Source organism: Suricata suricatta, chromosome 3 (genome assembly GCF_006229205.1).
Source record: "Suricata suricatta isolate VVHF042 chromosome 3, meerkat_22Aug2017_6uvM2_HiC, whole genome shotgun sequence".
NCBI classification, from domain to species: Eukaryota; Metazoa; Chordata; class Mammalia; order Carnivora; family Herpestidae; genus Suricata; species Suricata suricatta.
In genome coordinates, this window is record NC_043702.1 from 33,159,861 (window position 1) to 33,185,439 (window position 25,579).

The 25,579-nt window shown below is 36.8% G+C and overlaps 1 protein-coding gene and 1 pseudogene across 4 annotated transcripts in view; one reads left to right on the forward strand and one right to left on the reverse strand.

Annotated features, from left to right (window-relative positions):
* Window positions 1-25,579, forward strand: part of FAM126B (family with sequence similarity 126 member B) — a 78,143-nt gene that overhangs the window by 6,369 nt on the left and 46,195 nt on the right. For all 4 annotated transcript variants that reach the window (XM_029934099.1, XM_029934102.1, XM_029934100.1 and 1 more), the window contains exon 3: window positions 19,753-19,852. The gene's annotated coding sequence lies outside the window, so the exon portion shown is untranslated. The remainder of the gene's footprint in view (window positions 1-19,752; window positions 19,853-25,579) is intronic.
* Window positions 10,270-10,590, reverse strand: LOC115287543 (annotated as a pseudogene).

Sequence of the window (25,579 nt, forward strand, 5' to 3'; positions counted from 1 at the left end):
TGGCTGTCCATTGAAGTGCTTCTGTCTTCTCAGTGTGGCTTCTCATTCTCTAGTAGACTAGTCTGGCATCCTTATATGGCATTTTCAGGGTAGCATTCTAAAAAGGTGATGGTAGAAGCTTTAGGGCAGCAAGCCCTCTTTGGAACTTAGGCTTTGCAACTTACATAATGTCCCTTCCACCACATTCTGTTGGTCAAAGCACGTCGCCAAGCTAGCCTAAGTTCAAGGGAATGGAGAAATAGAAAAAGACCTCTGTCTCAGTCAGTTTGGGCTGCTGTAACAAAGTACCATAAACAAGGTGGCTTAAACAATAAACATTTTTTCTCACAATTCTGGAAGCTGGGAAGTACAAGGTCAAAGTGTCAGCAAATTGTGTTTCTACTGAGAGCCCAATTCTTGGCTCAGAAATGAATGTCCTCTCATTGTGTTATCACTTGACAAAAGTGGGAGAGAGCTCTCTGGGGGGCTCTTGTATAAGTGTATTCATCCCACTTACGAGAGCTCTACCTTCATGAGTTAATCACCTCCCAAAGGCCCCACCTTCTAACACTATTACATTAGCAGTTAGTATTTCAATATATAAATTTTGGGGAGACATATTCAGTCTATAACAGTAGTCTACAGAGAGATCAGATTCTTTTCCATCTTTTAAATGTAAGGATGAAAAACAGTCCCCCAGAATGAATTTGCTAAGAATTTGTGAAAAGTTTTGCTGAGACTTAACAGGTAAAAATAAAAATATAAGTACAAAAGATGTTTAGTGGCAAGCCAGGTAGGGCAGGTTCAAAACCTTTATGAAATAGAGTAGTTTGCATATGTGGGGAAATCAGCCTTATTTGATTGTTTATGCATACAACAGCATTACCTGGGAACTTGAAGGAGATTAATATGTAGAAAGGTCACTGATTTTTTTTTTTATTCCAACAGCTTCTTTTTTCTTTAAAGTTTATTTATTTTTTGGGGGGAGGGAGGAAGAGAAGCTGTAGGGGAGGGGAAGACAGATCATGGAGATGGAATATGAAGCAGGCTCCACACTGGCAGCAGAGAGCTTGATGCAGGGCTTGAGTTCATGAACTGTGATACCACGACCTGAGCCGAAGTCGGATGCTTAACTGACTGAGCCACCCAGGTGCCCCTATTCAAACAGCTTTTAACAGCTTCTTTAACATCTTTCATCAAAATGTTTATTTTTTTCTAACCTCTTATTTTCATATAATTTGGTCTTGCCAGTCACAATTTTATAAACCACAGTATTGTTCTAGAACATAACTCCCAAATGTTGGCAAGAAATTATAGTACTGTATTATGAAATCCTGTCACTGTATCAAACTACTATAAACACCCCTCCAACTGAACTATAATAGTGTTTTACCTTCACAGAGAACAGACTCTTTGTTTAATTTTCCTTCCTACTCTACCCTCTATTTCAGTGGACATATTTTACATTTTATCATCATTAAATTGAAGCATAGCTAGGATGGCTGTTGGCATCTTAGATCACTGATTATTGCTTAGAGCCTCTTACCGTATCAGTGAGTAATTGTATTTGGCTGTTAGAAACAAATAAGAAATAACCATTGCTTTAACAGGATAGTAGTTCATTTCTTTGTCTTGTGGAAAAAAATTAGAAATTGGCAGTCTAGGATAGATAAGGCAACTCCATAGAGTTGGCAAGTATCCAGGCTCCTTTTGTCTTTTCCCTAGGCCTTTTTTTTTTTTTTTTTTTTTAACAGGAGGCTTCCATTCTCAAAATCACAGAATGGTTGCTGGATATCCAGCCATCACATTCTAGGCAAAGGAAAAGAGAAAGAAAGGCAGAGAACAAAAGGGGGACACCTCTCATATTTTAAGAAATCTTTCTAGGGGTACCTGAGTGGCTCAGTCCATTGAACATCCAGCTCTGGTTCAGGTCATGATCTCATAGTTTGTGGATTTGAGCCCCACATTGGGCTCTGTGCTGACAGCATGGAGCCTGCTTCAGATTCTCTCTCTTCTGGTCTCTCTACTCTCCCCCACTCCCACTCTCTCTCCCCAAAATAAATAAACATTGAAAAAAATTTTTTTTCTAGAATTACCCACACAGTGTTTCCTCTGATCTCATTTACCAGGACTTAGTTATTTGGCTATAAGTAAGGTTCAGAAATGGCTTTTAGCTGAGCATGTAGACTAAATCAGTGGGGATAGCGGTAGGCATCTTTGTTGGGTGGGAACTAGTAATCTTTGCCATACTTGGTTCCTGTCTTCTCTGCAGCTTCTGCTGCTGACTGCCCATTTGTTGCTGTTAGGTCATCCGTCCACTGGACATGAATTAAGTGCGAACTATGTGCTGGCCTTGTTAGGAACTGGAAATACAAACACAACTGAGGAATACTCCCTGCCCTGGAGAAGCCAGAGTTTAATAATAGGACTAATAAATTTGTATACAGGTTTCTGGGAATGGAAAGTATTAAGTACTGTGTGCTCCTAGGACTAGTAACCACTATAATTCTTCAGACCCTATCAATTCACAAGAGCTTTAAGATGGAGAGGGAGAGATGACTCCTTTCAAAGAGCAATATTAATGGAAAGAAATCAGTTGTTCTCTGCCTCCTAAAAAGAAGGAATGAAGGCCGTTTCCCTTTTCTAAAGGCTAGAGAAAGAGGTCCTAAAAGAATCACTCTTGATGTTTTGTGTGCTTTTAAGAAGAGAGACTGTTGTTGCAAATAGCTTTTGCTTTTTCTTCTCCCCAGTGTGGAGCAGAAGCTCTTTAACAAGAAAAATATGGCATGGAGTAGTGATGAGTATAAATAATATTTTGATGTGCAACAACTGCAGTTTGATATGAAACAACCTGTGATATACAGAAAATACTGTGGGTTTTTTTGTTTTGCCTACATTTATAATCAAATGAAATGACAAACTTTAAGTAGTGATTAATAAAAAGAATGATATTTTCTTCATATCAAAAGTTTGTGAGTTTTATTCAGAAATTCCTGGCAATCTGTGTATTCTAGATTGAGAATTTATGGGTGAGGGGAAAAGAAGGGGCTTTGGATACAGCGTTGTATGCTAAGAAGGGCTTTAAAGAGGAAATGACTGCTGATCTGAGTCTTCAAAGAGTAAGGTGGTTAGGCTAGAAGTTAGGTGAAAGGCATCCTAGAGAGGAGGGTAGCTTAAGAAAATACCATGGAGGAGTGAGGTAGCCTGGCATGTCATGGAGTTGCAGGTGAACTTTGCTGGGGGGCATCTGTGTTGAGCCAGGGTAATTTCTATTCCTGCTGACAGGGCCATTTTGTTCATGAGCATATTGAGCACGTGTAGCCACACCTTAGATATGTACCTCTGGTCATCTCTCTTTTCAGGCATAGGGACCAACCTGTGAGACAACTACTTGTAAATCTGCCTACTGGGAGGATTTCCCTTTTCTGCTGTGTTGCTAGGCTACCTCTGTAGAGTGGGAATGGCAGCATCTCTTATGGAACCATGTTTAAACAACTGATTTCTTTCTTTTTTTCTTTGATCATAGGGAACTCTGCAAGTTCATAGATTTAGTAGAAGTGAATGCCATGGGTGTTTGAGCCATTTGCTTTTAAGGCTTATTTATGCTTTGGGGGCCTGTGCTAACCACATCATATATATAACCTTTTGTAGTCATAGGATAAGCTTCTTTCTTTCTTTCTTTTAGCGTAATTTAGCGTAATTATCTGGAATAAGTTGTTTTTAAGGCATGTCCATCTTTATATATTTTTGTAATGTTTTCTTTATTTTGAGAGCAAAAGAAAGAGAGAGAGAATGAGTGCAGGAGGGGCAGAGAAAGGGAGGTGCAGAAGCTGAAGCAGACTCCAAGCTCTGAGCTGTCAGCACAGAGCCTGATGCAGGGCTCGAACCCAAAAACCATGAGATCATGACCTGAGTTGAAGTCAGATGCTGAACTGACTGAACCACCCAGGCATCCCAAGGTATGTCCATCTTTAGCATCCAGAATACAATCTCTAAGTATTACTTCCCACTGAAAGGAACCAAGATTCCTTAGAGAAATGTTTGATCCCCCTGGAACTTTTTGTCCCTTCATGAAGTTAGAAGGCTATCATCATTTATTAGGTTTTACAGTGAAATGATAAAAATCAGGAAAATAAAAGGCACATAAGATGAAATCTGTAGGACACCAGGTGCAAGCTTGAAAGAGTCCTCCCATTGGAATTAACAGGATGCGCTAATCCCTCTAGTAATGAGTTGTGACAACACGTGTATAATGTTGTCTACTAGGGAAGATATCTTGAGCCTAGATATTCAGGGTTTTTAATGGGATCGGGTGGTCAGTCATCCAGGTTATACTTACTAAAGTTTCAGATCCCCTAAAGGAAAGTTGATTTTACCATAATCACATTTGTTTGTACAAACTACCTAGACAAACTGGTACAGTTGGATTTAAAGCCCCAAGCATGCCAAACACTTTTATCAGAACTTTTTTTTTTTATCAGACTATTTCAAGAGTTCATTTTCCAGGAGCCAGCTGTTATAGGTTATCATGTTGATCAAAAAGTTATGTTGAAGTCCTAACCCCCTTTACCTCAGTATTTGACCTTATTTGGAAATAGGGTCATTACACATGTAATCAGTTAAGATGAAGTAATACTGAAGGAGGGTTGACTTTTAATCCAGTATGAACTGGTATCCTTATAAGGAAAGGAAAAGGAAAAGAGACACAGATAAGGTAAGAAGATAGCCATGTGACAGTAGAGGCAGTGGTTGCAGTACTTTATCTACAAGCCAGGAAAAACCAGGATTGCTGGCAACTCCAGAGCCTGAAAAGGCAAGAAAAGATTCTCCCCATTTCAGAGGAAGTATAGCCCTGCTGACATCTTGATTTTAGATTTCTAGCCTCCATCAGTATTGGGAGACAACAAATTTCTGCTGTTCTAAGCCATGCAGTTTGTGGTGCTTTGGTACAGCAACCCTAGGAAAGTAATACTCTAGTCAGTGGCCACACAAACAGGCCCTTCTTGAGAATGTGCCATGTTTGACCAACCCAGGCTTGCTGAGTTAACTGGTGCCTTCACCGGAGCCACGCATGAAAAAGCTTCCACAGGGCAAAGGGGGTAATTTGAGTATTAGTAAAAGTAATAACTATTGTGGGTGAAACATATGAAGTATTTTTAGCCCATGAGTTTATAATGATACTTAAAGCAAAACTAAGCAAAACTAGCAAAACTAGAGGATGCTAGTTAACCAACTCATTTTGGAAACTGGTAACTAAAGGGAAAAAAGTTAAGTGTTTATCCTATCTTAGAATAATGCTACTACTAAGTAACCAAATAGTAGATAAAGAGAAATTTCTCTTTATAGAAGTATTCTAATTAAATGACGAAAGAATAATAGAATTAGGTAATTATATTATGACCATTTGGTAACCCCTAAAGATCCCTAAGAATTCATCACCAATAGCTGCTAACTTCACAGAATGTGAAAACCAGACATTATGAACCTTTAGATAAAAGAACACAGTATCAACAGTCTTCCCTCAGCAAAAATGAATCTAATCTGGTCAGACTGCTATATCGAACCACCGTTTTATAAGAACTACAGAAAATAGAGGAATATATTTTATTGTTAGGAGGGTACAATCAGCAAAATCCAGGCATGTGGAAAATGTAAATAACTTTCTTTAACAGATAAATTACAAGATACACATACACACACCCCTAGGAATTAAAAGACATTTAAGAGACACATTATCCAGTCCTGATATGTAAACTTCATTTGGGTACTGATTTAGTGTTTCAAAAAATTGACATAATTGTAAATTTAAATACCAACTGGATATTTAATTGTATTAAGGAATTATTTTAAAATGTTATAGATGTTATGATATTGTGGTTATATGTTTTGAAAAGCTCTTATCTTTCAGTAATATATACTAAAATATTTACAGTTAAAATGATATTCTGAATTTGCTTCAAAATAGTTAAGTGGGAGGAGACACTGGGGGGAGTATAATGAAAAAAGATTGGCCATAATTTCATAATTATTGAAGTTCAATAATGGCTACCTGGGGGTTCATTATGTTAATTTCCCTACTTATGCATATATTAAAGTAGTTAAAAAGTGACATATTCCCAAGATGCTATAGTTGAGAAATCAGTAGAAGAATAGGGAAAATTCCTAGGTGATGAAATGACATCAGACTACATTTTTCTGAAGGATTTAATGATTTACTCATTCTCCTTTGGAATAAGTTATTTGCAGTTTTCTGGGAGCGGAAAAGTAATGAGCCTGGGAAGGAGATTTAAGGTAAAGAGAAAGATTAGTTCACTGTACGTTGTCTTGATAATGCTTTGCCCAAATAACCTCAAAAATATAAAGTCATCAATTTCAGCTTTCATATTCTTTCTTTGCTATATTCTGTGCACTGTGGCCTCTCATTTTTGAGACTAGATCTTATTTCATTAACCTCAAGAAGAATATATCTTCTTTCATGAAATCTGAAGTTGTTTCCTGAAGCCATTCAGTAAGATATAATTTAAAAAATCTTTGGGGCACCTGGGTAGCTCAGTCAATTAAGCATCCAACTTCGGCTCAGGTCATGATCTCACAATTTGTGGGTTTGAACCCCACGTCAAGCTCTGTACTCAAAGCCTAGAGCCTGCTTTGGATTCTGTCTCCCTCTGTCTCTCTCTGCCTCTCTCTGCCTCTGCTTGTGCTTTATTTCTCTCTCAAAAATAAATAAACATTAAAACATGTTTTTAAAGATCTTTAGCCATATATTCAAGTTACACAGCACATACTTAAATGGTTTTCAGCCATTTATGTGTGTGTCTAGGTATGGATCTTCTCGAGTTCATCTAAGCTGGAGTTTGTTGAGATTCTTGGATATGTAGATAATGCTTTTTATTAAATTTGGGAAATTTTAGGCCATTAATTCTTCAAGTACTATTTTTGCCGCTTTCTTTCTCCTCCATTTGGGGTCCCCTTATGCTTATGTTGATGTGTTTAATGCTATCCCACAAGTCTTTGAGGCTCTGTTCATTTTTCTCCATTCTTTTTTCATTATGTTCCTCAAACTAGATAATCCCAATTGATTTATTTTCAAGTTCACTGATTCTTCCTTTTGTAAGCTCAAATATGATATGCCCCTCTCAAGGATTATTTATTTCAGCTATTATATTTTTCAACTCCAGATTTCTGGTACTTTAAAAAATAATCTCTATATTCTCTAATTGGAGAAATACCCTTCTTCTTTTCTCATTTAGTTCTTTACATATGGTTCTTTTCTCTTTGAATGTATTTGAAAGAAGTGATTTAAAGTCTTTGCTTAGTAAGTCTAACATTTGGGCTTCCTTAGGGATAGTTCTTTTTACTGCTTTTTTTCCACATGCCTTTTCCATTTTTTAAAAATGTTTATTTATTTGGTGGGGGACAGGGGAACAGAGAGAGAGGAAGAGAATCCCAAGCAGGATCCACACTTCTTATGTAAGTAATTTTGTTGATACTTCAGAAATTCTTCCTGATTGCTAGAGTTCTCTGACCTGTAGCTTCCTTGTTAGAGGGAAACACATCTCTTCTCCAGTTTATGCTTGCTTATTCTCTGGACTCCTGTGTATTCAAAGGAACCTCCAGCTTCTTCCTGGGGTCAGTGTTTCTGACAGTGTTCTCTGTCTCTTCCATGTGATGCAATCCGTAGTGAACATTTGCACAGTCTTCACTGACACAGTCTGCGAGTGCTCATTCCAACATCTCAATAAGCCTTTGTCACTCTGACATCCTGGAGTCATTAGCTAGCTCATCTCTTGCCCTTTAGGTTTCTTAAATGTGAATTACATCAGGCTAATGTATCCTTCAAGCTGCTAGTGACATACGTCAAGATCTCTGAGTAATAGCCCTGAAGGTCCTTCTTTTTGGACATGGGATCGAGAGGTCATACTGTTGGTATCTACTCCTTGGGGGAAGGATGGTACACATGGCATTTCAGTAACCCTTTCCAGGAAGTATTCTCCAGTACAGTTCTCCAGCAACTTCTGAACATTTGTATTTTGTCTGAAGGATTAAGATGTGTGGAAATGGGTTGAAATCATCTCCCTTGCAAACAACTACATTGGTTCTCTCACAGCTCATCATCTTTAGTCTTTATGTTACAATGTATCTAGATGGTGATTTGTTTTGATGGGAAGGTATTCATCCTGCTTTGCTTTCTCTGAGCTTCTTGGATCTGTGGTTTGATGTTTTTCATTATATTTTTTGAAAATTCCCACCCATTTTCCCTCATGTATCTTTTATCCTATTCTCTCTTTTCTCTTTCTGGGACTTCAGATAAAACTATGTTAGACAATTTGATACTGTCCCACAGCTCTAGGATGACGTGTGAATTTTTCCTCACTCTGTTATTTCTCTTTGTGTTTCAGGTTTAATAATTTCTTTTGACTCATTTTTACGTTAATCAATTCCTTCCTAAACTGTGTTGGTATCTCCTGATGAGCCTGGAAGAGGAATTCTTTATCTTTGAATCATTGTCGTTGGGCTTTTTTTTTTTTTGCCCCCTGTCACTTCCATTTGCTTTTTTTCTTATAGTTTCCATTACTCTGTTGTAATTATCTGTCTACTCATGCATGTTTTCCAACTTTGTAATAGATGCTTTAGTATATGATAGTTATGCTGACATGCCTGTCTGGTAGTTCTAAACTGTGGGTTATTTCTTAGCCTGGTCCCGTTGATTGCTTTCTATCTTGAGTATAGGCAGTTGTTTTTGTGTCTTGAAATTTTTTCTTGAATACCAGCTACTTTGTGTAGAACAGTAGAGACAGTTAAATTGTATATATGCCCCCAAATGAGCACTTTTCTGTCTGGCCATTAGTGTGTGGGGGTAGGTTTAGTCAACCTGCACAGGAGTTGAGCTGGGTTTGTGTTTGTTGCTACTGTCATTACCTTCAGTGCACTTCAGACTTCAAAGTTTTCTGATGGTAGATTTGTATTGCTTTTTTTTTTAGGGTGGGGACTTTAGTTCTCAGAGGGTTTTTCTCAGTGTTCATACTTCACCCTCAACTTATAGCCATGCCTGTGTACCTATAACACAGACAGGGCTGGTCTCTCACTTTTGGGGGGGATAGGAATGCTTTTTTAAACTGTGAAATTCTATTTTTAAAATAGATACAGGAGTATTCACATTATCTCTTTCTTCAGTGAGTTTTTTTTTTTTCACTGTCACCTCTGGGTATTTATTAGAAAAGAAATTAACTATACCCACTAGAGACTACAGAAGGAAATAATTTTAACATTGCAGTTCTAGATCAAACTTCACAATAAAGAACTCTAAAGTTTTCAGAGTGAAGGAAAAAGGAGGGAGAGACGATCACTTAGGACCATGCTTCTCAAATTTGGCCCCTTTTACAGACATACTCTTGGGGAAGGGGTTTGCAAGTTTTCTGTCGTAACATTTTAAATGTTGCATTGACTTCCGTTCGTAACCTCAACAAGTTAAGACACTGCTCTTTCAGATCGCCTGGATGACCATATGGCATAACGGAGGGAACCCGTGATTGCAGCAGCTGTGCTGATACCTCGGCTCCCTGAGGCGCCGGCAACTGTGCTTGACGTTTCACGTGGTGCTTCCCACGTGGGGTCCTTACGACCCTTCACAGCATTGTTGAACATTTTCTGTGAGATCTGTGAGTTGTCAAGGTTAAGAACATGAATTCAGAGCAGTGATTCCCAAATTAGGATGGGGTGCTATGGGGATAATGACTGGGGAGACACTTATAAGTTGAAAAAGCACAGTCCAAATACCTATTGTTTTCATACTGCAGATTCTGTCAAGTTAAACTCAACAAAGTAACCTTGAGGCAATAGCAGGAACCAATTATAGCTTCATCCTAGGATGCTTGGAGTAATCTTGGTTGAGAAACACTGGCTCAGAGGTCCTGACTTACGGAGAACAGTAAGAGACACGTGCCCAAAAGAAAGAACATCTTTGGGGTCATTGAGTGAATCCTAAGCCATATCCTGTCATGGTCTTTTGGAACCCAAAGGGCCAATGGAAAAGAAACCCAAGATGTCTATCAACCTTCTCTGTGGTTTGGGGCAAGTTGGTCTGCATTTAATACTGAGTCAAAAGAAGGAGAAGCTGATTTTCCCAAAAAATCCACCCTCCCCCCTTTGTTTGTGTGAACACATTTCAGAATTTTAAGTAAACTGTTGCTGTGGCTGTGAGCCCCAGATCCATCTACCAGGACGTGTGGTCCTCATTTGAAATGCCATTCAGTTCTCAAGGGGAACATCATCCTGGGGTCTGTCCTGTAATTACTGCAGAGCTCCCATCTGTTTTAGCCGCTTCAACAGCTCCCCATTCTCATGCATTTCCACTAGGGTCGTGCATCCGCTGATGCAGTCTTTACTGGTAAAGACCCGAGGGACTGTTCTGGCTCCTGTGTGCTGTTCCAAATAATCTTGAAACTTGCCAGTGTCACTGGTGGCTGTGATATCGACAAATTCCAAAAGCCCTTATTTGAAGGGCAATTGGCTGAGGAGCTCTTGAGTCCTCCTGCAGTAGGGGCAGGAGGGCTTGATGAACACAACCACCTTCCCGGGCTGGATTCTGCAGCTCACAAGCTCTTCGGCCATGCTGACACGCCGCCGCCTCCTGGGGAGGAATCCTCAGTGGCAGGTATTGCTCTGAGTGTAAACCCTTCAGTGAGTTTTTGTAATATGTTTCTTTCAAGAAATTTGTCCATGTCAACTAAGTTGTTCAGTGTATTGGCATAAAGTGTTTATAAGATTCTTTTATTTTCTTCTAATCTCTGTAGAAAATAACAAGAAGAAATTGATGAGAAAACAATCATGTATTTATCTTTGTAATTACCACTTATTAAATTCTTCAATCCTTTGTGTAAATCCATATTTCTAGCTGGTTTTCTTCTTCAAAGAAAGAAAGCATTTCTTGTAGTGCTTTTATATGTCTGAAAAAGTCTTCTTTTTGCCTTTGTTTTTGAGAGGTATTTTTGGTTTATAGAATTCTTGGTTGACGGGGGTTTTTCTTTTAGTATTTTAAAGATAATGCTTCATTGTCTTCTCACTTGTATCTTTTCTGTCATGCTTATCTTTGTGTCTCTGTGCATAATGTCTTTTTCTCCCCATTAGGTGTTTTAAGATGGTCTCTTTATTACTAGTTTTGAGCAATTTAATTATAATGTGCCTTGGTGTGGTTTTCTTTATATGCCTTGGCTCGGGTTTCATTGAACTTCTTGGAACTGTAGGTTAATAGTTTTTAATCCAATTTAGAAAATTTAGAAATTTTTTTCAACACTGCTTCTTTCAAAAATAAATTTTTTTGTCCCTTTTCTTCTCTCTTTTCTCCTTTGGGGAATCCAGGTACATATATTGTAGGCTGCTTGAAAATTGTCCCCTGTTCACTGCTGCTTTGTTTCAATTCTCTTTTTTCTGTGTTTCATTTTGACTAGTTTCTGTTGCTGTGTCTTCAAGTTCACTAATCTTTTTTCTGCAATGTCTACTGTGCCATTTTTCCCAGTCAGTGTAATTTTTATCTTCTGTTATAGCTTTTACTTTTAGAATTTTGGCTCTATGACTGTACTTAATGGTTTGAATATCATTTATTGTTTTAAAGTTTTGTTCATTGTAACATCACTTAATTTGGGGTCAGTTTGATCAATTTTTCTCTTCACCTGTTTTTCTAATTCTTTGCATTCTTGGTAATTTTTTTTTATTGGATACTTGATACTGTGAGTTTTACCTTGGGGTGTTCTGGATATTTTTGTATTGCTATAAATGTTTTTGAGTACTTCTCTGGGATATAAAATTATTGGCAAACAGTTTGATTATTCCAGGTTTTGATTATAAAATTTATTAAGCACTACTGAAGCTTTGTTCAGTAAAGGGCTAATTATTCTCCATTCTTTACAAAGATCTCTAATGTACTCTACCCAATTTTCAGCCTGGTTGGTGATAGTAGGTGCTACTTCTGTCCCTGCATGAATTCTGGGCACTGCTACTTCTAATTCTTTCGGCATTTCTTTCCCTGCCTGCTTCCCTGTCCCTGGCTCACACACATATGTGCTGATCAATTCTCATCTGACTGTGAGAAGAGAACCTTTTACAAATCTCTACAGTTCTTTCTGTATGTTGCTCTTTCCTTTTCTTAAAATTTTTTATGTTTATTTTTGAGAGAGAGAGAGAGAGAGCGCACGCCCATGGGTTGGGGCAGAGAGACAGACGGACACACACACGCGCGCGCACACGCACACGCACACACACACGCACAGAATCCAAAGCCCACTCCAGGCTCTGAGCTGTCAGCACAGAGCCTGACATGGTGCTCGAACTCACAAACCATGAGATCATGACCTGAGCTGAAGTCGGACACTTAACTGACTGAGCCACCCAGGCACCCCTGCTCTTTCCTTTTTTATTCTATCTTCCAAACTCTAATACTTGGTCAGTGTGGACTTTCAGCTTGACCTCCTTAACTCAGAGAGTCAGCCATGTTCCACCTGCTTTTTCCTTCCTTGCACCGCAGCCTGGAAACTCTCCCAGGGAAGGAAAATGGACAACTTCCTTGTTCTTCATTATGTGTGCCAGTGTCTTTAAAAACTGTGTTTTTGAGGCGCCTGGGTGGCTTAGTCGGTTATGCCTCCGGCTTCAGCTCAGGTCAGATCTCACGGTTGTGGGTTCGAGCCCCGCATCGGGCTCTGTGCTGACAGCTGGCTCAGAGCCTGGAGCCTGCTTCCGGTTCTGTCTCCTCCTCTCTCTGCCCCTCCCCCTCTCATGCTCTGTCTCTCTCAGTATCAAAAATAAATAAAACAAAAAAAAATTAAAAAAAAAATAAAAACTGTGTTTTATAAAACCTCCTTATGAAATATTCCTGCTTCTTCTGTTTTGTTTTTGTTTTTCTTTTTGTTTTTTTTGTTTTTTTAGAAGTTTGAGAAGGATTGGTATTAGTTCTTTAAATGTTTGGTGGAATTCATCAGTGAAGCCATCAGGTCCAGGACTTTCCTTTCTCTCTGAGAAAGATATTTGACTGCTGAGTAAATCACTTTATTGGTTATAGATGTATTCAGATTTTCTATTTCTTATGATTTAGTCTGGTAGTTTATTTCCAGCAATTTGGTTCTCCAGTTTATTGGTGTACAATATTTCATAGACCTCACTTATAACTCTCTTTATTTCTATAGAATCAGTCATAATCTTACTCTTTTCATTTCCAATTTTAGTATTTTATGTTCTCTTTTTTTCTTAGTCCATCTCCTTAAACTTTGTCAATTTTCTTAATCTTTTTAAAGGACCAACTTTTGGTTTTGTTTTTTTCTCTATGGTTTTTCTGTTCTCTATTTCATTTATCTCTGTTAATCTTTGTTATATTTTAAAAGTAAACTCAGATTTACATCACCAATGGATTTTTATTTTTTTATTTAAAGATTTAAATTTTTTAAAATGTTTATTCATTTTTGAGAGAGATTGAGGGAGACATAGAATCCAAAGCAGGTTCCAGGCTCTGAGCTGTCAGCACAGAGCCCGATGGGGGGCTTGAACCCATAAACCGTGAGATTATGACCTGAGCCCAAGTTGGATGCTTAACTGACTGAGCCACCCAGTCACCCCAATTTTTGTTATTTTCATCCCTCTGCTAGCTTTGGGCTTATTTTTTTTCCTCCTTTTCCTAGTTCGTTCGTTCCTTCGTTCCTTCCTTCCTTCCTTTCAAGTTTACTTATTTATTTGAGAGAGAGCAAGCAAGCGTGCGTGCATGCATGCACGTGTGGGTGGGTGGGGTGAGGGTGTGGAATGGAGCGTCTCAAGCAGGCTTCTTGGTATAGGTGCAGGACTCATTACTATGAACCTGAGCCAAAATCAGGAGTGTCATGCTAAATTGACTGAGCCACCCAGTTGCCCCTTTTTCTAGTTCTTTAAGTTGTAAAGTTAGGTTGTTGATTTGAGAGCTTTCTTGTTTTTAAGGTAAGCATTTATAATTCTAAATTTTCTCCTTAGCACCACTTTTGCTGCATCTCATAAATTTTGGTATATTGTGTGTTTATTTTCCTTTGTCTCAAGCATTTTGTAATTTATTTTGTGATTTCTACTTTGGATTCTTGGTTGTTTAAAAATCTTTCATTTAATTTTTACAGTTTTATGGATTTTCCCATTTTTCTTCTGTTCACTTCTGACTTACTCCTGTTATGGTCCCAGAAGATACTATGTGTGATATCTGTTTTTCTTAAATCTATTGGTATTTAACTTGTGTCCTAACATATGATCTATCTTGGAAAGTGGCCCAGTTGTACTTGAAGAATGTATCTGCTCTTGTAGAGTGTTCTGTATATGTGTGTTAGATCTAGTTGGATTATTATCTTATTTACATCCTGTTTCCCAATTTCCTTCTGTCTGCTTGTTCTGTGCATTATTGTAAATGGGGTATTGAAGTCTCCAAATATTTTTCCCTTCAGTTCTGTCAGTTTTGCTTCAAATAGTTTGATGGTCTGTCATTAGGTGCATAATGTTTATAATTGTTTTGTCTTCTTGCTGTATTGAACCTTTTATTACATATAATGTCCTCTTTTTTGAATTAAGGTTTATTTTGTCAGATATTAGTATAGTCGTCTTTGATCTCGCTGAGTTACCATTTGTGTGGGCTATGCTTTTCCATTCTTTTACTTTCAATTTGTGTCTTTGGATCTCAAGTGAGTCTTATAGATAACGTATAATTGGATCATGTCTTTTTATCTGTTTTGCCAAACTCTTTTAAAGAGTTTAATCCATTCACATTTAGAGTAATTACTGATGTGGAATTCTGTAGTTTTGCTATTTGTTTTCTACATATTTTGTATTTTTGTTCTATATTTCTGCATCACTTTTGCATTTAGTTGATTTAGTGAAATGTTTAAGTTTATTTCTCATTTCCTTATGTGTACATTCTATAGCTGATTTTGTTTGTATATGTGGTTACTGTGGAGGTTGCATTTAATATCTTAAAGTTATAACACTAATTTGAATTTGCACTAATTTAACTTCAATAACATAATAAGTCTCTAATTCCTTCCGTTCCCACCCCTTTTAGTTGTTGATTGCATCTTTGTACATAAACAATTCTTTTAAATGCATTAGTCTTGATCTAGTTGACAACAAGTAAATATCAGGGTTGGAAACTATACCTCACTGTGCAATCATGGTAATCTTTTTATGATTATAAGCATGGGACAGTCATATTTAAATTAATCTCAGTGCCTCTCAAGTGCATGGAACATAAATGAAATAGTCATGTAAAACCCCTACCTTGAGCAGATACAGCTTTCCTCCTAAACATCTTTTACAAATTAAGAAGTGTTTGCAAATAAATAAATGTATTAGGTTCTTAAATTATGTAGAAAACAAAATGTGGAAGTATATGCCAAAGTTACAGTAATACTAGCTTTTAGACTAATAGTTCTTTTTAATGTATTAGCCTCCTAAATCATGTAAAAAATGGCTATAGGGACACCTGGGTGGCTCAGTCAGTTAAACATCCAACTGCACGTCAGGGCATGATCTCACAGTCCATGAGTTGGAGCCCCATGTCAAGCTCTGTGCTGACAGCTTAGAGCCTGAAGCCTGCTTTGGATTCTGTGTCTCCCTCTCGCCCTCCCTCCCTCACACATTCTCTCTCTCTCAAAAATAAGTAAGTAAACATTAAAAAAAATGGTTATAAATCATTGTTACAATAATATTAGCCTTTATTTACCTTTGCTGAGGTTTTTATTTCTTCACACAGCTTTGAGTTTATTATCATGTCTTTTTATTTCACTTTATAGGATTTCCTCGAACATCTCTTGTAGGGCAGGTCTAGTGGGAATGAACTCCTTCAGCTTTATTTTTTTTAATCTGGGAATGTCTTATTTCCTATCTCACTTTTGAAGAATAGTTTTGCCAGATGTTGGATTCTTGGTTGCCAGTTTTTTTCTTTTAGCACTTAGAATATATCAGCTCACTGCCTTCTGGGCTTTAAAATTTCTTATGAGAAATCTGCTTATACTCTTATTGAGAGTTCCTTTCTATCTGACAACCCACTTCTGTCCTGCTATTTTCAAGATCCTTTTTGTTTTTCAGCAGTTTGATTACAATGGGTCCCAGTGTGGATCTCTTTGAGTTCCTCATACTTGGAGTTCACTGAGCTTCTTAGATGTTTATATTCATGTATTTCATCAACCTTGGGACGTTTTCAGCCATTATTTCTTTAAATATTTTCTCTACTAGGGTGCTTGGGTGGCTCAGTCAGTTGAGTATCCAACTCTTGATTTTGGCTCAGGTCATGATCCCACAGTCGTGGGATTGAGCCCCACATTGGATCTGCTTAAGAGTATTTCTCTCTCACTCTGTCTCCTTTCTCTTTCCTCCTCCCTTTCCCTCTCCCCCTTCCTTCTCCTGTTTTCTATCTCTAAAATTAAAAAAAAAAGTTTTAGCAATAAATAAATAAATAAATATTTTCTCTACCTCTTTCCCTGTCTTCTCCTTATAGGACTTCCACAATGCATATCTTGATCTACTTGTTGGTGGATGGGTCTCTTAACATCTATTCGCATCAATCTTTTTGTGTTTTTCATACAGGATAATTTCCATAATCCTATCTTAAAGTTTATTTTTTTATTTAAAATTTTTTTAATGTTTATATTTGAAAGAGAGAGAGACAGAGCACGAGCAGGGGAGGGGCAGAGAGAAAGGGAGACACAGACTTTGAAGCAGGCACCAGGCTCTGAGCTGTCAGCACAGACACGGAGCACAGTGGTGCTGAAACTCACAGACCATGAGATCATAATCTGGGCTGAAGTCAGCCGCTTAACCGACTGAGCCACCCGGGCGCCCTTCCAACTTAATTTTTAAAACAAGCATCGTGCTGGATTTAAAAAAAAAATTTTTTTTAAGTTGATTGATTTATTTTGAGAGAGACAGAGACAGTATGAGTGGGGGAGTGGCAGAGAGAGAAGGAGACAGAATCCCAAGCAGGCTCCACACTGTCAGCCATAGCCCTATGCAGACTGTGAGATTGTGACCTGAGCCAAAGTCGGACGCTTAACTGACTGAGCCACCTAGGCACCCCACATTAATTTTTAAAGGATATTTTTGCTGATTAGTTAAACGATATTTAGTATATTCTAGATTGGCAGTTCTTTTGTCCTTTTAACTATCATTCTGTTACATCCTGGTTTCTTTTGTTTCTCTTGAGAAATTTGCCATCAATCTTATTGTTTCTTTGAAGGCCAACTGAATTTTTTTCTATGCTTTTTATATTTTCTCTTCTTTCACTCATTCCTTTTATAGTTTGATGATGATATTCTGGGTATGTTATTCTTTGAGTAATTCTGTCTGGAGTTGGCAGAGTGTCTTGAATCCTTGAACTGATTTCTTTCATCAGTTTTGTAAAACTCTGTTATTCTTTAAATATTGGTTATATCTGTTTCTCCTCTTGTCTGGAATCTCAATTATATGTATATTAGACATTTTGAGAATGTCTTCCATTTATCTTAAATCTCTCCTCCAACTTTTCCCCTCCCTCTACTCTTCTTTTCTACTTTCTTTTTCAAGCTATAGTTTGGTATTTTTTACTGACTTACCTTCTAATCCTATGGTCTGCTGTGTCCAATTTGCTACAACCAATATATTGAGTTCTTAATTTCATATATTGTATTTTTCAGTTTTAGAATTTACATTCCATTTCATTGGTGAAATATTCCATCTCATCAATTTTGTCAATTTTTTTCTCTATTTAGTATGTTATTGAGAATTATTTTATTTTTTAATTGTATTTTGCTATAATACTAATATTTTAAAGTTGTTAATGGGTAGAGAGAGGAGGAGAGAGAGAATCCCAAGCAGGCTCTGTACTGTCAGCGTGGAGCCTGGCACATGGCCTGAACTCACAAACCAGGAGATCATGACCTGAGCTGAAACCAAGAGCCAGATGTTCAAGGCACTCCCAGAATTATTTAAATAGCTGTCCTTGTGTGTGAATTTTATTGTTGGATCATCTGTGGATCTGATTCTGTCTAGTCTTCTCTTAATTATTGGTCATGTTTTTGTCACTTAGTGTATTTAGTAATTTTTGATTGTGTGCTAGCCCTTATATATGATAGAACCATAGAGGCTTCAGACAGTTATCTTCCTGACAGGATCCCCCCCCTCTTTTTTTTTCTTTTTTCTGTTGCTCAAATGGCTGAGGGGCTTATTACTTCCAATTTATCTGTCAGGGGTTGAACTGTTTTAAAGCTGTGTGAACTGTTTAAAGCTGTGTTAAAGTTTAATAAAACTCTGTTACTTATCCCTTGCCCTATTGTTCCCCCCCCCCCTTTAAATTGAGAACCTAGTGAGTATACACATTCTTAACCCTGAAAGATTGTTGGAAACTCATCTCTACAGAGATTCCCAGTATAGTTCTCAAGTCTGCCTGTTAAACTACTTCAAAATGTGGCAATTGCCTTGATGGCTCCAAATTCCCAAAGTACAAAAAGGGAATTTCCTTGACGTCAAATGCCCCATTCCAAAGTATGGCCAGTTTCTTGCATATATTTCCAGAGATATTCTCTTAGTTAGTCCTCTTCAAGTTTTTTCACCCACTTGCAGAACTCATGAAATGAAAACTGATGTGATAGTCAATAGATAAGAGATAAAAAGTCAGCTACTATGGTTGGATTAGGCTCTGACACATCTTTAGTTTGAAAAACATCAGAGAGTTTGCAATGATAATGTTAACTCCACGAGAATTTTATTGTGGTATTATTTGTATTTTTAATCATTTTGTTAATGAACATATTTTAAAATGTTAATGTTTTTGGTGTTTTAGATTTTAAATTTGTTTTTCTTTTTTTTATGTCTTTATTTTTATTTTTGAGAGAGAGAGACAGAGAGACAGAGAGTGAGCTGGGGAGGGGCAGAGAGAGAGAGAGAGAGAGAGACAGACAGACAGACAGACAGACAGAATCCGAAGCAGGCTCCAGGCTCTGAGCTATCAGCCCAGAGCCCTATGTGGAGCTTGAACCCATGGACTGTGAAATCATGGCCTGAGCCGAAGTCGGACACTTAACCGACTGAGCCACACAGGTGCCCCAGTGTTTCAGATTTTAAAGTTGTGATACAACTTTGAATTAAAGTGGTAGAGTATAATGTGGTCAGCAGGTGCTTGATAATAGCTTCTGCTTTCTGAGGAAAGCATACTTTTAGCAATTGAAAAGGGTTTTCCCTGATTTAATAAGTTTTAGTATGTTTTTGTACTAAAAATTTAAGTAATAGCATTTTCTATGTTCTTTTTAAAAATTGTAAAATTTTTAGTACTGTCAGACTCATCCATTGATATTTATTATGTAAGCTTGATGTTATACCACATATTGAAATTTTAATGATGTGTTTTTGTGTGTGTGTGTGTGTGTGTGTGTGTGTGTGTGAGAGAGACAGAGAGATCACTAACATGTTCCAAAAGTTGGATTCATAGAATTCTTGACTGAAGAGGACTGAATTTTATAAATTATTCAAATGAAGCTCCATAATATCTAAATCACCTACTCCAGGTCTTATAATTAATGAGAAATTTGAAACTAAGACTCAAACTTCATTTCTCTAAATCTGCTATTTTTAAAATTTTGTTTAATGATGGTACACAAGAGTATGCTAGTCATTATAGAATTTTTAAAATACCTAATTATTTAAAAAATAGATAAATTATATTATAAATGTTTTATTAAAATTGATTTTTTATTACTTTCATGCGAATATTATCTCAGTATTTCACAGTTTTTAATTTTTATTTTTTTATAGAGCTGGAAAATATTAAAGTCTCAACAAATGAATTCCACACTTGAATTCTGCCGCATCCCTGTGCCACCTCCTCCTTTAGAAAACTGATCTTAAAACAGAGGTAAAATTATGAAATTTAACTTTTTAAAGGATAAAGAATGAATTTTGCATACAATTTGACATGTTAGAATTTTTGGTCATCTTTGGTGGGTAGCTTCTATTTATTTAGCAATTTTACCTAAGAGACTTGTAATAATCACATCTTAATTACTGCCTTTGAGTTTTACTTTTGAAATACTTTCTAATAGTTTTTAATAGTTGTCTTTTAACTGTATTGCTTAATCTTTATAGTTACTGAATAATTGAATACTCTGCATAATTGTATTATGCAGCCACATTGAGATTAGTCCTATCCAACACAATTTCTGTGATGATGTCTGTGTTCTTTATCTGTATTCTCCAATATGGCCACATGTAGCTACTGAGCACTTGAAATGTAGCTAGTGCAACTAAGGAATTGAATCTTTAAATCTTACGTTATGTTATGTTATGTTGGGTTATGTTATTTAAATTTAAATAGCCACATGTAGCTAGTGGCTACCATATTGAATGGTACAGCTGTAGGGTTTTTTTTGGTTATTTTTTTAGAGAAGTTGGTATTTACAATAAGCGTACATCTTGAATGCTCAAATTTCAGACTTGTACCTTGAATTATTTTCATAGTTGTTGGCCTAGTTTGAAACTTTGCAGTAACAAAACCATTTTTTACTATTTCGTATGTTTCCCTGGTAATTGTATAGCTTTGTTTATCCAATAATTTTGGTCTACTAGAAACCCTTGAGAGCCATTACCATAATTAGTTTTGCTCACAGATGTGTTAACTTATTTAATCTTAAAAAAAAAAAAAACCCTTTGACATAGGTACTTACATTATTCCCCTTTTATAAATGAGGAATTTGAAGCCATAAATTAGTTAAGTAATTTTCCCATGGATACATAGCTTCTAGGTCATGAAACAGGACTTTGAACTCAGGCAGTCTAGAGCCAGACTCCCATACTCTAACCATTAGGCTGTACTGCCTTTTATAATCTGCTTCTCTATAAATTGACAATTTCTGAAAAAGATGCATGCTTACTGTCAGCTAAGACACAATTTCTACCTGTGTAGGCAATGGAAATGTATTGTACTTGGATGAGTACCATGCGTTTGCTTCCTGGCGAGTATTGACTTCCTGAGGAGTTATTGACCTCTTTCAGATCACATTCCAGCAGTTTATTGTTTTGTTCATTATGTTGTTTTCAGGGCTTTCCAATAAAGGTTGCCATTACCGTGGTCATCAAAAATATAATTACTTTCTGTGATATCTTTTTACTTTGTTAGATACTCTGAAGGTAAGGCAGTATGGGCCCAAATTGAGCTGCATGCTGGAAATCAGCTTCAATTTTGCTTTTAAGACTTTAATTTTTTTAAAGTAATAATTTAAAAAAATTTGTGTAACATTTATTTATTATTGAGAAGCAGAGAGAGATGGAGCATGATCATGGGAGGGGCAGAAAAAGGGGGAGACACAGTATCCAAAACAGGCTCCAGGCTCTGAGTTGTCAGCATAGAGCCCGATGCAGGGCTCAGACTCACAAACCACGAGATCATGACCTGAGCTGAAGTTGGACACTTAACTGACTGAACGACCTAGGGGCACCGTAAAGTAATAATTTTTTTTAAGTAATCTCTGGAGCCCACATGGGGCTTGAACTCATGACCTCAAGATCAAGAGTCACATGCTTTACTTACTGAGCCAGGCAGGCACCCCTTGATTTTTGCTTTTAAATATACTTTTTATATACCAGGTATGGGATGGGTATAATATATGGTAGGAAAAAAAATCTTCAGAATTATACATTGGTTAAATAAAAGGAAAATTTGTAGTACATTTATAACTATATTCATAGCTACCTCCAGATACTAAGGTACTGAGAACAGTTAGGAAATCCATATTTACAAAATTTTTCTGTAACCAGTATTATTCTATTTTTCAAATAAAGGTACTCAAATATTTTTAGGATTTTAGATGTAGTAAGTAAAACTAAAACCCGAAGGATTTAATTGATTTGTCCAAGGTTACATAAGCAATGTGGTTCATTGATTCAACAAATACACCTTAGTACCTACCATTAAGTCTAGATACCATAGTATGTTTGTTATCTTCGAGTACATAGTGAACACTCAAATGTGACCAAAACAGAAATGGACCATTTTCATGTAACTTAACCATCTAATAGGGAAGATAGATAATAAGTAATAAGATCTAAGAAGCTAGGTGTAAAATCTAAAGCTCTAGGAAGGGAATGAACCATATTTGTTGGAATGGAAAATAGAGAAGGGAGAAAAGGATGCTATTAGACAAAGTGGTCAAGAAAGGGCTGCTGAGATTAAAGGATTGGAAGAAGCCTGCTATTTATATAGTGGTAGTAGGACAGCATTCTAGGCTGGAAAGAATCCCTGGGGTGCATGAAGTTATAGAAAGACAAAGCATATGGCCAGGACATAGAAAACTGTGGGGAGGAGTATGAGGTATAAGAAAGGGGCCAAGGTACATTTTTCAACCAAAGGTTTTGGAATAGGCCTTCAATTAAAATCCGAGTTTATCATTTCAACTGTGTTACCTTGTGTGGGTCACTCGACCTTATTTAAATTTTCTTATCTATTAGTTGGGAATAACAGAGGCTGTTTTATAGTACTGTATATAGTGTCAGGAAAAATAAAGTATATAGTACTTGTAGTAAACATTTATAGTGTTTACTTATGATAAGAACTATTCTTTTCGTTTATTTTTATTTATTCTGAAAGAGAGATAGAGAACAAGTTGGGAAGGGGACGAGAGAGGGAATCCCAAGCAGGTTCATGCTGTTAGTGCAGAGCCCAGTGCGGGGCTCAAACTCATGAACCGCGAGATCAAGCCATCCAGGTACCCCGATAAGAACTATTCTAAGTACACAATAATTATATGAAATAAGTATTGTGCTGCTATTATCCTTCTTTTTGAAATCAGAGAAAGAGCACAGAGGGCTTACACATACCTAGTAAGGGGGTAAGTGGGTTGAAACATAGCTGTAGTAATAGTACCCTTAAACAATCTGGAGCCAGATTGTCTGTGCTCAGAGTGTGCCCTGGGAATCCCTTAAGTGGGTTTGTGGGATCAAAATTGCTTTTTATATTAATACTAACAGTATTTGCTGCCTTCATTGTTATTCTCTGATGAATATTCAGTGAAGTTTTGCAGCAACAGATTGAATGCAGAAGTAATTAGGAGATTTGCAAAAAACGTAAAGCAATGAACACTACTCTTCTCACCAAATTTGCTTTTGTTTTGGAAAAGTAAAATTTGACTTTAAAACATTATGTCAAAAAAAACCTACTATGTTAACATGTAATGGGCTTATTTTTAAAAATGATTTCCCCCTTTCCCTCCCCATGGTCCTCCATTAGGTTTCTCCTGTTTTCCTGTTAGACCTATGTGTGCATACATATGGTATCTGTCCTTCTCCGCCTGACTTATTTCGCTTAGCATGACACCCTCAAGGTCCATCCACTTTCCTACAAATGGCCATAATTCACTCTTTCTCATTGCCATGTAATACTCCATTGTATATATATACCACATCTTCTTGATCCATTCATTGGGTGATGGACACTTAGGCTCTTTCCATGATTTGGTTATTGTTGACAGTGCTGCTGTGAACATTGGGGTACATGTGCCCCTATGCGTCAGCACTTCTGTATCCCTTGGATAAATCCCTACCAGTGAGACACATCCCCAAAGGCAAGCAAATGAAAAGCAAAAATGAACTGCTGGGACCTCATCAAGATAAAAAGCTTCTGCACTGCAAAGGAAACAATCAAGAAAATAGGCAACCAATGGAATGGGAAAAGATAGTTGCAAATGACATATCAGATAAAGGGCTAGTATCCAAAATCTACAAGGAATTCCCCAAACTCCACACCCAAAAAATGAATAATTCAGTGAAGAAATGGGCAGAAGACATGAACAGACCATTTAATAAACTTTCTAAGTGTAAGAGTGAAAAGAGGTTCTGAGGCAAAAAGTTGACTACTGCTCTAAATCACTAGATTCTACTGCCTTATTAAATAATATAAAATATAGAAAACAACTGATTCAATGTTCATACTTAATAGGCTCACTAATAATTTACTTTTTCCTTTAAAGACATTTTTTTAAATGTTTATTTTTGAGACACACACAGACACAGAGTGTGAGTGGGGGAGGAGCAGAGAGAGAGGGAGACACAGAATCTGAAGCAGGTTCCAGGACTTGAGCTGTCCACACAGAGCCCCCCAACATGGGGCTCAAACCCATGAACCACAAGATCATGACCTGAGCTGAAGTTGGATGTTTCACTGACTGGGCCACCAGGTGCCCCCACTTTTTCCTTACTTTTAAGATAATTTTCATCACATTTTAACATTTTTGAAATCAAGATGCGTCTTGGGTGAATACACTTCAGCAACCAGGCAAGTAAATTGTGAAATAGCAACAGTCATCCTTAATTGGTATTTTGAGAAGTTAGCTTTGTGTATTCATTTATTCATTTATCATTTCAATTGATATTAGTAGCACTATATTGGGTTAAATTTTTTTATTAAAAATTTTTTTAATGTTTATTTTTAGGTTAAATTTTAATTGAGTATCCATCTGTGAATTATTGCTTAAAATGTCTATAAAATATCACAGTATAATACAGCTTTGCAGTGAATAATGGTCTCCGCCAAAGATTGCCTGACACATGCCAATTAATTCAAAGAGAATTTGCCAAATCCCTCAATCTCTAATTTCAAACCTGAACAAGGTTGATATTACTGCTTGATGCATCTGGGAGAATATCTGTCTGTCAGAAGTTTTTGGGTGCTTTTAAAAGAAGCTATTAACTTCCAACCTTATTTAATTTAGAAAAGTAAAATTATTAAGCTTAATCATCTAGAAAAAGCAGGCAGAAATCTCAGGTTTTATTATGGCCAAAATAAAACTGTCATTATTTAAGGTGCTAAATAAATGAGTTCATGAGCACAAGTAACTAAATCAGTAGATGTTTGAGTACCTGTTATGTGCCTCACACCTGAGATATAGAACCTTCTCTGTGAAGTACAGATTCTGTTGAGAAAGACAGACAATAATAAGTAAACAAATAGGTAAAATAATTACAGATTTTGCTTATTGCTATGAAAATGGACAGAATGATAGGAGCTGGAAGGAACAGGAACTTGGGGAAGCCAATGTAAGTATAGTATGTAGAGGGAGTTTCTTTGAGGAAGTGACATTTGACCTGAGTTTAATCTAGACATAAACAGAGAGCTGAGAGAGTGTGCCTTGTGGCTAGTAGAACGAAGATGTCCAGAAACATAGAGGATAATTTAAAAAGTCATGTGTGATTATATGGGTAAGCTTATGTTCTTGTCCTTTAGTTAAACGTTTTTCATTTTAATAAAGGTTTGTTTCTTATTTTCTACTTAAATTTGTTAATAAATTACAGTCTTAAAATTAGTAGTGTTATAGGGTTGAAGAAATACGGTAGTGTTTGATTTTAATTATTAACACCACTGTATTTCTGTATTTAAAGGTATTACCTTGCAGGCATATAAAAAATAGTATTGGTAGAAACTAAAGTGATTTTATATACAAATTTGTCATTATAGGAGAGATTAGATAGGAATTTAAAATAAGAAATTTAACCTGGATGTGAGACTTTTTTTTTTTTTTTTGGCTGAGGATTGGGGAGCTTTTCAAAATATGTATTCTAGGCTCTATATCAAATAGGGATTCTAATGATATAT